Here is an 18294-nt window from a genome sequence, read left to right as displayed (position 1 = left end):
TGTTGCAACGTTCAAATTGTGCAAACGTTTTGATGGATCCTCTTTGCCCATCAGCATCCACTCAGTAATTTTAATAATGTATGTGGTTCTCAAAACAGTGCATTCAAGACCCTGCGCATCTTGACTTTGTTAAAGCTTAGTCTAGCTGCCGGCTAGTCACCCTACAAATTTATCACCTATTTTACGACTTTACGAAGACTGGAATTGAAAAAGGCATAAAAAGGCAGGAATTGACCAAAACCGTCATCATAGTTGCAAAAAATGGCAACAGCAGCACAGTATGAGTAGCTACCTTTCCATATTTTTGTTTAGTGCTGACTCAGTTGTGGCCCTGTAGGCCAATGAACCAACTTACTCAGCTCAAGCTCGACTCGTGTAATAATCGCTTGTGCAACTACCGTATGCTATGCCTGGAGACACAGCTACGCATGCACTCACACCCCCTGAATAAAGTGGCGGATGCAATGACAGTTACTCTTTCACCTTGGAAAATTTGATTTCCTCTCATAGGGTGACCTTCGGTTAGGACTGGTTAACATCTCAATTTGGAAATGCACTACTAATGTAAAGTAAAGATGGAATTAATTAAGATTTATCTGGCAACCCCTTACAAATTTGTTTGGGCATACGCATATGGTGGGCACGCTCAAAAGCGATTTTAGACCAGGCTAAAAGTTATTTTCAAGCATGTACCTTTACTTCTGTAGCAGATGCCGAAAGCACAAATGAATTTATTGCCCTAAATATTTAGATCTCTTGATTATAGCCTCAAGTGAGAACAGGAACAAAACCAAAAGAAGCCCAATATATACTACAGCATCTCGATCCTTCTGTCAAGCAAGCATTAAACACAAAAAGCACGCAGGCAGGTTTGTGCGTGCTCCGCACACATACTCACGGCGAGAGTTGTTGCAGGTGCGGAATTTAACTTCTAAGGATAAAACGGGCAGAAGTGTCGTAGCGAATCAGCATGATTTATGATTATTTGCAGGCCGACATATTGTAAGCACCCAAAGGCAAATATGTTGGGGCGATTTTACTTCCCCCGTTGTGAAATGTTTTACTTAAAAATATTTCAAGAAGCGGCAGTTGAAAAAGACGTAAAATGCCGTTCAATGAGGATGCACATGAAGGCCTCTTGTCTACACGGCCTTCGGGTGGAAAGAACTGTTCAAAAATGTAATGATGCACAAATATTTAATTTTTGGTGGCCACTGTCCATCATTTCTCCCTTCAGTAGCCTGTATGAAACGCAGTTTAACAATTGCAAAAAGTTTACGCAGGCTACTAAAGCTGACTTGCAAAACGTGCAACTGGCGTTGCGTCACCTTGACACAATTCTATCGCACGGTTCAGTTTAAGGGTGCCCCTTACAATAAATAGCCTTCCATTGTGCATTGGCTGTGCATGCACTCTGCTGTTATAAATAACAGAAGGCCCGTAATGAAGGTAGGGCAACTTACTCATTTTTAATTTGCCACTGACCGTGCTTAAAACATAGTTTGGGTGGGCATTCATTTGAAATATTACGATAAAAGGCTTCAGTCCACATTCCAACCCCATTTGCATAAATCTTCAGATAACCCAAGTTAAACCACAAAGTAAGAATCGCAGCGTTATGCCCGTCAATATTGTGAAAAAGAGGACACATAAATACCGGCAGTGTGCTGTTGGTGAAGTTCTTCAGCTGCGCTTCTGCAGCACTAAGCTGTTCCATGTTGCGGAGAGGCATCAGGAACAGCTCGGGTGGTTCAGGCCTGGCCAGTTCCTGGGGCGTCGCCTGTTCCCCGGGCCTCGCCTGCTCTCCCTGGTGCTTGAAAGACACCACGTGCCCGAGCACCTGCCCAACAGACTTGCAGTTCCCTGTTCTGCTGCTGTAGGTGCCCATTCTGGATGTGCAGGTCTATCACGGCCTAAGCAGCTGAGCGCCGAAGGCTGCAAGATAACCAAAGCATAAGAAAGCATTATCCATTTTGCTGATGAACATTATGCACTGATGATGCGAAGAAACTTTTTCAGAAACTTGGGTTTCGGGAAGTTTCAGAAGAACGCTTGAACGTTCAGGTGTTTCGGATGGTTTGGGTAGCTTTGTAACGGTTGCCAGACACAGCGAGTGTTTCAAATTTTTGTAAAAATTTAAGAGACATTATTATTTGTATGCAATATTTATAAATTTAATAAAAAAATGTGTCAATCAAATAAACTTTCTGAAAAGGAGACATAGCCCCAATTTTCAGAACTTCACAGTTTTGGCTTGTACGGTCAAAATGAATGCTTCCACAAGGTTTTATGATGTTTTTTGACAATCAAAGGAAATAACAACACTGATTCGTCGGCGACGCACGCAAGACGCGCTGCGCTTGGCTGCGATGAGCACCAGTTTAAAAATCTGATATACAGGTCCGTGCCTATTAGGCCTAGCTTGGTGCCTGTACCCTTGTTGGAACTGCCATTTTCTGGGCTTTCAGGACGGCCTTTTTTTTAACTATCAACCGTCTAAGAATGGGAGAGAATCCCGTTAAGAACACTTGCCCTGGTATAGAAAACGAAATTGGCTGCAAGCGGCTGCTCTGTGGTCACATGATACCTCGCACCTAGGCATATGACGCTTTAGAATGAATTGGCACTTCCAAGTAAAGCACAGGTCATCAATTGCGCCCTTTGTTAAATAGCAGAAGTTCCCAATGCAACTTTTTTTTTCTATCGTTTCCCTTGCAGCATACAGCGTGTAACAGATGATCCACCTTTCTTCGGTTCTGGTAGCAGACGACGCAACGGCGTCTTGTTTCCCGCAGCAAATGACACTCTAGGGCAGACAAGCCCTCCCTCTTTACTCACGTTAGCAGGCGACGTGTCTGTTAAAGAAAGGTCAGCTCCCTCAGTACAAGCCTGCCGAGATCTCAATTTCACAAAACACCAAAATCGGGCCATTAGTACAACATTTCAAGGTACAAACAGAAGCTGCACAGCACGGTGCCGAAGCGAACTTGCTGCACCTAAGAACAAGCCTCTACGCTGTCCGCCGAACCTCTCCAGAGTAGGACAGCACCACGGCCGTTCTTGGCAGCATGCAATGCTTTCCCACAGCATTACGAGAAAGTTTTGTGCCCAGTAGCGTATTGAAGGACTCGGTCACTGCTGTAAATGTGCATGTGTCACTACGAAGATTATGGAGCTAACTAAATTGAGCAACTGCACGCAAGCTAATCTGGTCAAGCATGCTAACAGAGGGCAGATCAAAAACGTGTGCTAGCACATTATCAGGACTTTAGGTGAAAAGGAACAGTACAAAATAATACTTACTGCATTTCTGCAAACTTGATGCTCTGAACGAAGGCCAGTCAGGGTCTGGTGCTCGGTACGCTCGCACACGAGACAAGATGTCCGCCCCAAACATTTTGCTTGGCCTCACGCCATTGTTTCATACTCACGTCAAACCACGACAGAGGGACGGGCGCCACCGTTATTTCGTCATTCTCTTCGATGAACAGTACTCCTCCTCACTAGAATAAAAGGCATGGTCAGACATGATGTTCATTCAAGTTACTTCACACTGTCAGGTCTTCGCAACCTTTAGCATATATTATAATAACTCCATGGCTATATCCCCATGCACGGCCACAATGAAACACGACGGCGTCGCATTCCGGTAACGCCAAGTAATAAAGGTAGCAGTAAAAGAGAAAAACGGTGCTCATTTCGCGTAAAGGTCTGTTTACACCATGCTTTGTAGCTTTTTACTTGCAACGGTTTCGTGATACCGAGGTTTCGTGCAAATAGCTTATTTACATCCAGTTTTTCAAGCAATGGCAATGGCGTTTCGACTATACTCCGTTCATTTTTAAGCTGAGACTAGAAGCTCCGCCTTCAACGCAAGCTTTCTGCCCTTGCTAACACAAGTGCGATCATGCAGGCACGCAAAACCAAAGCACTGCAGAAGCCAGCGAGCTCGCACTGAAGGCGGAGATTCTAGTCTCAGCTGAGGGGCGAACGAAGTATACATTCCTTGCATAAGACGACACGCTAGGTAAGGACGGGGCCCTGTGCCATGCCGGTGGTGGACTTCACAACGCGCGGTTGTGCTTACCAAGGCGTAGGATGCCGCTAACTGCCTGGACATACCGTACAATACCGTGCATCCGCCCATTCCACATTAAGCACCCATTACCAAGTTTGTGAGATCTGAGGAAATACGCACAGTACATTTATATGTAAAATTGACGACCGGACAAGCACCCATCCCCCATCTTTTTGCGATTATTTCCAAAGTTTGAGTGCGCGCTTGCCCGGTATTTAACGGTACACCGTATTTTCATAGAAGGAACCTAGTTTTGTTAGATGTGAACTCGGAAAAACGAGCCGAGCTTATGATGATGACGGTTAGCCAGTACGTGCGGAATTTTTCAGCATTGGTGTGATTGCGCTACGAGCAGAAAGTTTCGATATACTGCTAAGTTATAATGCAAAAAAAAATGTTGTGTCGAAAAAAAAAAAAAGAAGTTGTATTGCGTGCCGCAAAATTTGACGAGCGGCTCTAGGAGTCGCCTGCAGAAAAATTGTTACGACTTTGCGAAGTATGGCAAACAATGCAAGGTTACCGTCATAATCTAAAACCTGATGCAAGGATAAATAAAATAACGGACAAGCGCCTCGCGGACGGCACAAACCGATGCCCCGCCAGCAGCGTCTCGGCGAGCTAGCATGCCTCCACCAACACGGCGCGGTCGCCCCCGGAGACCGCCTTGATCACCGGAGACCGCGCGGTGCCAGCTACCCCCCCCCCCCCCCCCCACACACACACACACACGCGCACGCGCACGCACAAACACACACACACACACACTCACTCACTCACTCACGGATTAAGCGCGACGATGGGATGACGAGCTAGCGGGACGGTGAGACGACGCTCCTGACGCCCGACTCCTACTACTATCTTCTCCCCCACTTTTCGCCCCTCACCCTACCCCAAGTCAGTGACAAATGCGCCTAGCGCGCGTACACGATTGACTCTATCCCCCCCCCCCCCCCCCCTTAATTTTACTTCAATGCTTACAACAACACACGGAGGCAACGCCGACCGATCGCCGTCTCGCCGGGCTAGCGGCGCAACACTCGTCCATACTCGGCCGGGAGCCCCGAAGGTGCGCTCGAAGCGTGGAAACAGCGCGATGCAACGAAAGGCAAAGGGCATCTACACTACGAACGGGCAGAAGCCGATGCAAAAACGTGCGCGAACGTAAACAGAAAAGTGCCGCCGCTCGCCACTACGAAATAATACGCGGCCGCATCCCTTTCCAGCTGCTCGTACTTTCTCTTACTTGACGGCTACTCCGTCTGGCGGGACATGCCGACGAAACGATCGTCGGGATACGGCGAAGGGCCGTCAACACCGTCGAGTCAGCCACCAGCAAGCGTTGTTGAGCGGAAGTTGGTTCACTAGGCCTACATACGACGAAACCGACAGAACACGAACATCAAAATCAAAGCACAGGCGGTAACTTCGAGCGACTTCTGCCTCGCATAGATTTACATGCAGCGCTTTCACTCGCCACCACGGTCACATACAATTTTTCAACCCTGGAGCCACCGTACCTGAACCATGCCGCGAACCACGCCAACGTCCCGCTCGCCATTTGTGTTCGATCACCTTGTCCGGCTTTGGATTGGATGCTGGATCGGCTTTCTAGCAAAGTCCATCAACAGCTGGCTCGATGCTGGATGAGGTCTGTTCTAGTCTAAACACGAAGTCGCAAATATATAATTGTGCTACTGTGCTACTCTATATAAAAAAAAGAAAGAAAACAGGGGCACGAAGAAATACACGACGCTTCGACGAAGTGCCCTCTAGGAACTAGTTGGCCACTCAGTTTCGGTTTCGATTGAGCAGCTTCCTTTCATGCTATCACGCCGTGACCGAATGCGCCGCTTGAGCTTTCGATTATCTGACTTTTCACGAACGTACAATACATTCATTCTCGAAAAAAACAAAACGAAAACTGGGGCAATTTCCTTGCACACAAATTACTATGATGTTTTCCTCGTGTCATCATATATCGCCCACTCAAATTTTACTCTGATAGGAAATTAGGTTTTCGCAAACGCTGAGGTCGGCTAGCTACGACAGAGGCTCTAACAAGCGTCTCCTACTCTTCGCTAAGCCTTTTTGGACGAGCTTTTACTGACGCCCAAGATCTGTGTCTGAACGGTGTGTTTGAAATTATCTCGGCATACTCAGCCAGGAAGAAAGCAAACATAAATATTACGGCCATTAGCAACCGTCAAATGCGCTTTGAATAATTTCGTTCCTTTGGCACACCGCATAGAGGTTCACGCCCGTCCGACGCACTTCCGGCGAACGGTGCGACATTCTTCACACAATTGCTAGACTTTTGCTTTCTTAAAACGGTTTGTGTGTGGGAATGTGCCTATATGATTGCAGAAAAATTTTATGTGCGTACGCGATGTTGAATATTAGTGGAATGCAAGCGGGTGGGGACTTAGCTTCGTGCAGTGCTGCGGGTCAGTACAGATAAGAGATAAGATGTGTGTTCAAATTGAGCTTTTCAATGGCGCCTCCAAGTTTTACCTCACGTACTCAGGCGTATTAAGAAAAAGAGTAGTTGCAAAAAATAATATTTCGTCTATGGACGCACAAAACAAACAAACTTCCTGACCAGCTGTAAAGGGTCGAGTTTGATGTATGCAAACTTATTGGTCGTTACAGCTTGTTGACTCGCAGACAAGCAAGATACCCGAGCTACGCAGCGTCGAGATTTCCAGTACTGGCTCGTTCACATATATCTTGAAACGCAAACAGAAAGGCTCGATAGTGTACAAAAATGCAACAAGCATGTGTGAAGACAAGCTATACGTCTCGGGCTTGTGCTATAGATTCGAGGTCTGGCCATTTAGGTTAGTTTAGAGACCAAAAATGATGCTCTCGTGACCAAAAAACGTGAGATCACGGCCGTTAATAGTCCACGCTGCCGATCGAAACCGAAACCATGCCACTCTCCTCCCTGGCCAACTAGTTTCCAAAGAGCAACGTGCGCCGTGTTGCACGCAGGGGTTTATGGAAGTAGTCCATAGAATCCCTTAGCAGTGGTAGCGAGAAGCAGATCTGGTTTTAATAAGCGCGTAAGAGTTAAATGTAGTGACCCTTTCTGGTTGAATATAGGGTGCACGTGATGTTTTGATTGTGATCATGCAGAAAGATGTAAGAAAGGAATGTGCCGCCTGAACTGTGTCTTCCTCGGACAGACCGCTCGGACCCGGAGTAGTTCTCCGCGCAGCCTTTTTCGGAGGAGTACGATCTGTAGCCACTCGCAACATTTCAGTTTCGTTATCAACGTTGCCGCGGGGGAATGAAGGAGTTTCGCTGTTTTTTTGTTTCGATTGCTGGGTGGGCTATCTTGTTGTGCTTGCTTTCGTTCCTCTCGTCATGACCGACTGGCTCGAGCATATTGCGGCGCTGACATCGCTGCAGTTAATTTCAGGAGGTCTAAGAAAACGCAGTAGCAGCGAAATCAGCGACAGCGACGAAGATACCAGCTTAGCTCCAGCTCGAGTGACGACGAGGCAGCCGTTCTCGGCGAAGTCTTTGCCGACTCATTCGCCTTGCCAGCGAAGAGGCCCAAGATATGGCGTTACGTCGAAGACGTTGTGCACACCTGTTCGGATGAAGAGCTAGGTATGTCGTTTGCTAGAAGACAATACGACAAATTCCCCTCAGATGGAACTCGCCTTCGGAGATGACGGTCGCTTTACGGCATACGTGTTTGGTATTGCTTAATAGACCCTTTGCAAAACGTACAGCGCCACAACGGCAGGAAATTTTGGGAACCCTCGGTACAGATCACGCGCACGCGCCTTCTCGTTGCGCCTCCGCGACTGCGCGCGCGTACCGGCAGCTACCGCCAGCAGCCGTTGCAGCCATCCCGCCGAGTCGTACGTCGTTGCCGGCGTACCGTATCTGTGGCAGCGTAACGGCATTCGCGACAGGTGAACTTGTTTAAATATGTTACCCGTCGTAACTTACCTTCACGTATTGAAGTGTCACCAAATCCATCTAGTCTGCACCGCAACCATGGCAGGTTTCGACCAGGTTCGACAAAGCGTTGGTGCAGCAGACGACAGATCCGGTACAAAGGAGAGGGATACGAAAGGGGCAGCCGTCGGATCGTCGCTCGCCCAACCAACGGCCCACCTCGGCTGCTTTGTTGCCGTGGTAACCTGTGCCTGCTCGCGTATGCCACGTGGAAGCCGGGGAGGGGCGTACCGAGGACTCCCATTATTTGAAGCGCGGCGCGCGCGGGCTTTTGGGATTTTTGCAAAGGGCCTATTGCACCCTGCGGCTCGTACAAAAGTACTCGTAGTTGTCTTCATCGGGTTTATATAACTGTAAGGAAAAATAAATACTGCCTCAACGTCAGGGTCACCGTTAATCAAGTAGTAACAATCAACATTTTTGTCAAAGCATGAAGTTCCGATCAGAACTTCATGCTTTCAGCAAGATAGCAATGGGAACCGAAACTGTTAAAAAGCGAGTGCAGACGCTATGAAAGCGGTGGCAGCGCGTGCAACTAGGTGGATCGCTAAGGGCTCATTCACACCGGAAGCGGATCCGCGTTCGCAAAGCGGTTGCGAACGCGGTTGTATAAGGATTCAGTACAATTGCACGCGCATTTGATGACATCAAATGCGCGTGCAATTGCACTGGATCTTTATACAACCGCGTTCGCAACCGCTTCGCGAACGCGGATCCGCTTCCAGTGTGAATGGGGGGTTACTGAGGCCGACCGCTCAACGACCGCTTGCGCGGAGCGCTCGGCATCTGCCTGGGCGAAGGGCTGGATCGCGCATCCCCGCTTGGTCACTGCAGCTGCAGCGCGAGGGTGAAGCCACCGATCGGCGATTTTGCATGTTGAAAAATCGCGTTTTTGGAGCGTTGCGGAGGCGGGCGGCAACATGCTGAAGACACGTTTTCTACTCGTTCGTAGTCATTCGTCGAAGAAGCTCTTTAAAACCCGGTGTAAGCCCTGAGACTTGTCGTTGAGAACATGTGGAAGCGCAGTGCCGCAGTAAAAATGCCCAACTCATCGAAAGCAAGTTTCGCCGCCACGATGCAACGCGCAGGTCACGAGTGACCCGCGCGTTGCATCATTGGACTTTTTTCATAATGCAACGTGCGGGACCCTTGTGAGGTCACACGTTACGTCAATTGTGACGTCATTATAGGAAACGTCCCATAATGCAATGCGCGGGTCACGAATGCGACTGCACATTGCATTATAGGACGTTTCCCATGACTCAACGCGTAGTTACGCCGACGGCGACGTTGGCGTCGCCGGCCCGCCCGTTGCATCATGAGACGCTTCCGATAATGCAATGCGCGGGTCACAAATGAGACGGCGCGTTGCATTATGGGACCTTTGCCATAACCAAACGCGCGGTTACGCCGACGGCGATGTTGGCGTCGCCGTCGCCGACCGCGCGTTGCATCTTGGGACGCTTCCCATAATGCAACGCGCGGGACCCTCGTGACGTCACACACGCCGTCATTATGGGACGTTTCCCATAATGCAACGCGCGGTTACGCCGACGGCGACTGCGACGACGATGCCGCTTAAGCCGGAAACGGGCCCCTAAGAGCTGCTCTCTAAAAAAATTAATAGATGTAAACCAAATTAAATTTTCATTCCACAGCCATGTTTGATCCCGTCTTTTTTAACAAAACTGAAATAAGCCTTTGTTAAGTGGTTTAAGGATGACGCGGCGTTAATACTAGGCCAAGGATAATATTAGGTGTCACCTTTTAGCATATTGAAGACATGCCCAACCTAACGGTCATTTGTAACCATCATATAGTTTCCATATCAGCGAAAAAGCCATGTCGGTTACATATCAAAACTTGCATGGCTCGAATGGCCTGTGAAAGCAGCGAAAAAACGATGTCGGCCAGTCACCGAAAACTCAGTGGCTGAACTGGCCGGTGATAACAGAAAGAAAACGATGTCGGCCAGTCAGCGGAGACTCCACGGCTAGACTGGCCGCTGACTACAGCAAGAAAACGATGTCGGCCAGTCACCGGAAACTCCATGGCTAGACTGGCCAGTGACTACAGCAAGAAAACGATATCGGCCAGTCACCGGAAACTCCACGGCTAGACTGGCCGGTGTCTACAGCAAGAAAACGATGTCGGCCAGTCAGCGGAAACTCCATGGCTAGACTGGCCGGTGACTACAGCAAGAAAACGATGTCGGCCGGTATCGGGAACTTTCCGGCTGGTGCTGGCCAGTTTAGACAACGAGTCCCCGATATCGGCCGGCGTCGGTTTCTCACCGGCGTCCCTGGCCGGGATCCGCCGTACAGCTCCCGGTACTGGCCGACGTAATCCCAGTATCGGCCGACATGGTGTGCTACCTGGGCGCTATGAACTAATGATAAATGTCTTTATGAAGATGTGTGGACTTTCGATTTTTGTGGTGTTTTTCCCTTTTCTGATAAACGTTCGGTTTTTGTGGTGTGAGAGGGGACCTTGAAGCTGGCGCTGGTGTCCGCCTCGTTATGCTATGTAGTGTCTCAGCAGTTCAATTTCCTCTTCGTTCAGTGCAATGGAAGGATCACTGACACACGTGCCGTGCTTCCCTGATGCCATGTGGAAGGCTTCTATGAGTTCTCTCTTGTTTCTATTTTTCGATCTGTCCATGACTGATGTATTTCTAAATAGCGGTTCACAGCTGCGTCTCGCGCAACGCGCTGCTAAGTTGCCAGGTGCTTGTAATTGCCCGCATGCATATTTATGCTCTCTGAGTCTTTCATTTAAGCACCTCCCCGTCAATGGTATTTTGTAGGCGTCCCCTTCTACGCATTCGACGAACTTGCTTTTGTGCTTTACCCGACACGACGATTGACCAGATGTGTCGCCTTCCTCTTTGTTGACCTTTTTGCACAGTCCTTTTAGCTTAAATGGGGCGGATAGGGCCACTTTGACCCCGTGCGTTTCGGCGATCTTTTTTAGTCGGTGCGAAAATTTATGAATGTATGACATCACTACCAGTGGTTTTTTGACCGGGTCCATTTCCTTGGTTTTGTGATTGCCTCTGATTGTTGCTATGCATTTTTCTGCCACAGCTACTAGCAGGGGCTCTGGGTAGCCGCTTGCTTACAGTCGGGTGATTTGCCTTTCTAGGCCTTCTGACATTATGTGGTGGCAAGATTCCTTTATGGCCTGCCGTACGCACCCAGAGGTGACGCTCCTCTTCACCAACTTGGTGTGCCCCAAGTCGTACGGCAGTATGCTTTTTGCCCCTCTTGTCTTGTACATCCAGCATGTATGCTTTTCTCCAAATGCCATTTTAATGTCTAAGAATTGCAGCCTGCTTCTCTCCGGTAGTTCAAATGTGAATTCTAGGCCTCTTTGCGCTTGCTTGAACCTCTGCTTTCAATTTTATTCACGCGTTTGTTCTGTAGAACTTCGCAGCGCAGCACGTCTATCAAAGCCGGAGACGACATCGTTGACTTGAGGACGACCAGTCAGTCCGCTGTACAGGGACTGAAGTAAAAAGTAATTAACGTTTCAGAAAACCTAGAGGCTCTTAGGACCCCAGAAAGGAAACTGGGCTTAACTCTGTCAAAACTTTTTGCTTAGTCGAGAGATCGTGAGAGACAAAGGTCCCAGACAGGTGGGTAAATTTGGCATAGGCGAAGAGGTCCCGTGTGAGTGACAGAAGAAATTGTGTTTTCGTAGACACTTCACCAGACGTTTTTGCCATCGCATGCTTGCACCATCTCTACAACAGCGCTCCCATAGAAGTCTGTGTATTTAATTTTTAAATATGGCCATACCTTCGAAACGTTAAGCTTTGAACAATTTTACATGCTACGACTCCATTCTATTATATACCATTATTCTGGTGCCAAAATTTCAAGGTGATGAGGTGCATACTGCAGGTTCCCCTGTCGAAAACATTTTTTGATCTGTTGCCCTTACGGGTAGTATCCAGATTAATCGAAGGCTACAGTTTATTCTTTGGTATAAAAGAACTCGTTATAATTATGTAAATTAAATGGGACCCCTCCTTATTATTTAGGCAAATTTTGTAGTGTATAAGTGTATTACATATGTAGAAAACATATTTCGGAGGCACGTCACGCATATTTTTTTTAGGAACAGCGATGTTTTTAGGAACAGCGGTGTACGGCTTAAAAATACAGCGAAATACAAGGTTCGCCATTTGATTGCATAATTCAAATGGTTCGGTGATATGTTGGGAACATTTTGGCTTTTCTCAAAAATAATTTCTTGCTTCCCTGAGACCAATTTATGCCTCCATGTATGAATGATTTGCCATTTTGGAGTTATACGCTATTATATGTTTTATTACAGCGTGCTCACCAGCTTGCTTCGCTTTCCGTGTGGTTCAATGAACCTTTCCGCTTTTTTTTTTAAAGTTTGCACAACTTAATGGTAGTAACCGAATATCCTTGGAAGGAAGACTCTAAATGCTAGATTTCGGATCCTCCGAGCTGGTCCGAGCAAAATGTTGTTACTTATACAGGTGATACACAATCTGGTTCAGGTTCCCGGACATATGTTCCTGCAATATACCTGTTAGTTTATGCTTCAGTTTTGAAGATTTATTACCGATAAACTTTGACCGAATGTTTTTTATGGAAAGTTTCCGTAAAGAAATTCTGCCTGTTTGAAGCTCTTACGAGTAAAACTATTATGCTATAGGAGTACCGCGCCCAGCCGCTTTCTATGCTTCCCGAGAATTGCGGTACGTGTTTGTCGAAGTATCACTCAAATTGTTGATATAAATATACTACCAAATGTTTCCTTCATTATGTTTTATTTTATCTTATCGGCTTCGTTAACCTTCGGTGGTAGGTCGATGATTGTTTTATTGGACCTTCGTTTCTTCAATTGATATACATTTTATTTTTCCTGACGTTCATGATTGGTCGTTTTCGCTTTCAATTGTGTTCGCTTCAGTATCTGTTATTTTGCATTGTTTTGCTATCGTCAATCCTTCCGGACAACAAAGACCAGGTCGATCATTGACCGTTTACAAAAAAGAACATTTGACAGCCTAAACATAAATATATACCTTTTTGTTTATCGGCGTCTTACGGGAAGAGTACAGCTCTGCAGAATCAAAACAAAATTCACTGTAGGTGGCAATCTCTTTACTGGCAACGATACCTATTGTTCATCAACTCCGAAACACCATAAGCCTGCTTCACATCGTCGTCTGAAGCACAAACAATTGGTGCTTCAGACGACGCAGCAATTTCGATCGCAATGTTTGGTTTCTTATGCTCCAACAACCGCGCGATTTCTGTAGGCGCGGCCGGCTGTTCGGACACGCACGCGACGGGTTTGATTTTGCCTAAAATACAACGAAAACATCTTTATAGACAGGAAGGTTTTTACCAATACAAGATGCAACTAGAAGTTTCAAACTATTAAACATTAAACCAAACATTTTGAGGCGTCTAAATTAATTCTCGAATACGCAACTATCGCTGATGAAAGCTGGCTAAGGAGCGGCTGGTTGACGATGAAGGGATCGCACCGACTCTGCGACAAAATACCAACTTGGTGGAAACCAGTCGGAGAGGCGCAGCGACGGTGCGACTGCGATTTTAATCGCACATTTACTGGAAATCGCACTGATTTCAGACGAGAATCGCAGCATGTGAAACAGCCTTTAGAATGCAAGATATTTAAAAAGACGTTTTCTGTAGTACGTGTCAGTGCTTTCTTCTTCATTGTGGATATAAAAAGTAATCAAATAGAAAACAATCTATAGCGTCGACTGCCTTTTAAAGAACCCAGTCAGTTTGAGAAACCAGCAGGACACAACAATATTATATTAGCTGGTTAAATAAATTAAACTTGTTTCGCTTACTGTAGCAATCTACGTCTGTTTTTGAACTCGTCAACAAAATAGTGGTGCTAGCTTCAAAACCAGTAAGGGAAAAAAAACACTTTCCTTATACTAAAGGCACGATTACCATTATTTTTTATCTATATTCTATTCTACCCATGGCATATTTACGGAAAAAAGTATAATATATTTATATATTTGTGAAATGTGTCTGGTGCAACTTTTTGACATTACATAACCTAGTCGCAACTTGCCTCCGTGCGTTTCTTTATCATTCATTACAGAAAATAAGCAACATAGAGACATCGCGAAGCAACGCTGTTTCACTTGAATTCAACATATAAATCACTCTGTTTAAGTATGTAATCTCGAATTCGATATTCTCGCTTCTGCCATACTTGCCAATAAGGTGCACCTTGCAAACATTCCTCCTACTAAAAACATGCAAACCATGTAGTTTAAGGTTCCCTTTCGTTTCCGCCCCGCGGGTTGCCTTTTTGTCGCTGTGCGGTTTCCCTCTGATTGCTTCGAAAACCCAGTCAGGTTAAACGCCTCAAAGCGATAAACCGACAGCCAAAATAACGTGGATTCATTATTGCGTAGACGTGGGCGATAATTTCCAGTATTTTGCTACTGACATCAAGAAACAAGCTAACAAAAACAACTGGTTGTATTACAACAGTATAAACTTAGTAAAATTTATTTCATAATATTCTCGGTACTTAATATAACTTCACCATAGCAGTAGCGTATATAAGAGGGAGCTTAAGTTGTCATTTTATCTCTAATTATGTTCTCGACTTGAAAAACTTCAAATAGTTCCCGGATGAGCCGTGGCTGCCTGAATTTCAAAAGAAGAATGAATCTGTATATATAGCCGAACTATCCTTACTTTGAGACCATTTTTCTAAAAAAAAAAAAACATTTTGGATTATACGCCATTACCAGGATGAGTTCGAGGGCTCTGCACTCTATATTTCGTTTTTACTTGGGAACTGGTTTGCCGTCAAAAAGTTCCGTGGCGAGGCGCGGGTGCCCAAATTTTAAAAGATGAACGAATCCGTGAAAGCTGTCGAACCATCCGAAATTGAGACCAGTTCTCTCAAAAAGGATTTATTTTGGAGTACCAGGCTGAGCTTGAGGAATCTGAATTGTATATTCCGGCATTGGTTGGGAACTGAGTTGTTCTCAAAACGTTATCTGCCGAGGCGCGGGTGCCCAAATTTCAAAATGATGAACGAATGCGTAAAAGAAGGCAAACCGTCTTCAGTTCGAGACTGCTTTAAAAAAAAAAAAGATTTATTTAGGAGTATTTGCCATTGTACCAGTCTGGGCTAGATGAATTGGAATTTAATATTCCGCCTTCAGTTAGAAATTGGGTTGTCCTCAAAACGTTCGCTGCCGAGGCGCGCGTGTTCCGATTTGAAAAGATGGACTAATTGGTAACAGAAGGCAAAACATCCCAGCTTTGAACCCGGTTTTCTCAAAAAAGATTCATTTTAGAGTATTTGCCATATTACGATGAAAGGCTTGAGGGATCTGCATTTTATATTCCGTCTTTAGTTATGAACTGTGTTGTCTTAAAAAACTTTCCCGCCGAGGTGCCGGTGCCCAAATTGCAAAAGATGAACAAATGCCTAAAAACGGTCGAACCATGCACCACTTTGAGACGATGCTACTTGGTACGCCTTGAATTGCGATGATTTAGCATGATGGACGTGGCTAATGAAATGATCATTTGCGCTTTTGCATTGCCAGCCTTGCGCCTTCTACACGAGTGGTAACTTTAGCACGCCACCGCATTTTCCATCCGCAGCGATTCTTTCTAAAATTTACTGAATTTATAACTGTTGACGCTCAGCAAGTTTTTCATTTGGACAAGGTGTTTATTTTTACTAAAAATGACTCTACAAAATTTAGTTAATTATTCAACTTGTCGTGACGATCATCTTGAGATATACTGTTTCCCTGATCCTATAACGTAGGTGATGATACGGCATTAGCGTAGTCTTAACGTATCTTAAGAAGCGATGTGGAAAGGCTAAAATAGGCACCATGTATACGCGATGTAAATGTAATAAATTTAGTGCTGTACTACATTCAGACGCGGTGTAAATATCACATAAGCGATAGTTTCGATACTTCGTTTGAGCTTAAGTCCGCTCCACCTGACGCCGCGAGCTAATAAACAATCAAACAGCGTCGAAAGCCCAAGTCACTAGGCATTTTTTGTTTATGATTTGTTCAGTTATGATAAAGCAGGTACAGAAACATGACGAACATCATGATGTTGCGCTTAGATCTTGTCTGATTAGATTAGATTAGCTGGTGGCGTCGACTACATCTGTTTTTAAAGGTAAAACGCAGGATTGACAATATTGCCGCGTTTGTGGCGGGGTGCTGTGTACATACGGCCACAGTTAAGGCGGAGGAACGTTCAATAGTTTTGAGCACCTTGAAAATTATGTTCAAACTGATCGACTTCTTATTTTTTGGGGCGATCGTAACTGTGTCTGTAAAGGGCATGACAGAGCCAATGGGGTGCGAAATAAAAACGCGAGCGGCGAGTTTTTTTTTAATAATATGATCAACCGTAGTGATTTAGGAGATGGTGCACAAAAAATGTGCGTGTTTATTTTTGCACCAGTATCTTTCATGAAGTACTCTTAGGTGATTGTAGTCGTTCGAGCACAGGGGCACCTCTAAGTAGATCTGTTTTCTGTCAGTGTTCCTTGTTTGATTTCCAGATAAATAAATATTTATTGCACGAATGTTGCTCTCGAGGTTGTTTTTTTTTTGTTTTTTTTTATGCTTCTGTGAGGAAAGCACTTCCAGGTACTCTATTGCATAAACCTTGGCAGTGTTCCTGAGATTATGTGGGCTCAGGTTTGTATGCAATACTTTGTAACGTTATTTTTTCCTTCTAGCTAATAAACCGAGATACCCACTTTTCCGCCCTTCCCGGCCTTTTTTCTATTTTTCTGGATTTTCTCATATGGGGTCGCAGGCTTCGCTAAATTATGTTTCTAAAGGAGCTTTCTGTTGTTGTTGTTTTTACCTGCCACTGCACATGCTTTAATTTTTTTTGTTTTTTGAAATAAATATACAAATTATTTAGTGCTAATCCTTTTCACGTTTTTGTCTTGATGTGTGAAGGCAAGAACCCTAATTATACAAGAAGCGAACCAATGGGTAAATATTGGAATTATTTATATGGAAGTATATTTACCTAGTTCCTCATAGGACTGTGGTTGTCTTATCAGTTTAAATTAAGATTCCTGAGTCTCAATATTTGAACGCAAAGGAATCTTACGGTACCTTGTGCCAATTCTGGCTCTAAACGTGGCTTCTTTTTCTTTCCAGAGGACGTTCCGAAGACTTAATAAGAACAGAGGATATTGGAAGACTGGCCTTATTATTTTAGATAGTTATACTGCCACGCTAGCAAAACACGGCCAGTTGAAAAGTCTTTGTTATAAGGAAACAATCAGTGTTTTTTCTTCTATTTTTTCCCTAATATTAGGTTGCATTCTAGTTTTCAGGAATTAATGTTCTTAACGTAAAGAGTGTAAGATTAAAGGACAGCTTCATTTTTTTGTTTAAACAATGCAGTTGCTTTTCGTATCACCTAGAAAGACCACACGTCAAATATTACGATATGATTATGTCTAAACGTTCCTTAAACAGTTTGGAACACTGGAACGCGGCAATTTGACGAAACCGACTGACTCTAGCAGGCGAATTGAGAAGCAATCAATGGTGCAGTCAAGGCTACAGCGTTGGCGTGACCAACATTGAAATAAACGTCATCAACCTTGTCCTTCTTTGTTTGTTCTTACTTTTGCCTATAAGCGTAACGGGTGACGTTAGCAACGTTACCTCTCGGCGCTCAGCGGTATCCACGCGATAGGCTTAACGCGCCTGCGCAGCGCGCTTCTTGGAAGCCGTCCGGCAGTCCCGCCTTCACAGCTGTCTCCGGTGTCATAACCGCCGCCGTCGTCTTCTCACCGTTTGTGATTAGTGCCTCTCCGAGTTTCGTTCCTACTACGTCCGCAGACTGATGCCCCAGTTGTGCAGACGTCGTGGGATACCGTAGACACCGAAATGTGGTGAAGACTGTGGTGCACACTACACTTGCGCCTTGAACCCGCCCGTGTTTACGTAGAGGATCACGTGACATCTCGTACCATATGGTGTGCCATGTTGTGGGGGGCCCGTGGCCAATGTTGCCCGACGCACCCAAAGTTTCAGTTTCGATTTCTGTTCATGTTTACAGTAAAGTTTAACAAATGTATCTAATTTTTCGCAAAGGAGATGACGTGGTACCTTTTATGAGTGTTTTTTTAATGTGAAATCACTCGTTATCCCAAAATTGTAGGAATTAAGCGGCAAGCTA

This window comes from Ixodes scapularis, unplaced genomic scaffold (assembly GCF_016920785.2).
Source record: "Ixodes scapularis isolate PalLabHiFi unplaced genomic scaffold, ASM1692078v2 PGA_scaffold4__175_contigs__length_147842914, whole genome shotgun sequence".
Lineage (NCBI taxonomy): Eukaryota > Metazoa > Arthropoda > Arachnida > Ixodida > Ixodidae > Ixodes > Ixodes scapularis.
The sequence above is the reverse complement of the archived record's forward strand: the minus strand, read 5'-3'. Positions refer to the sequence as shown.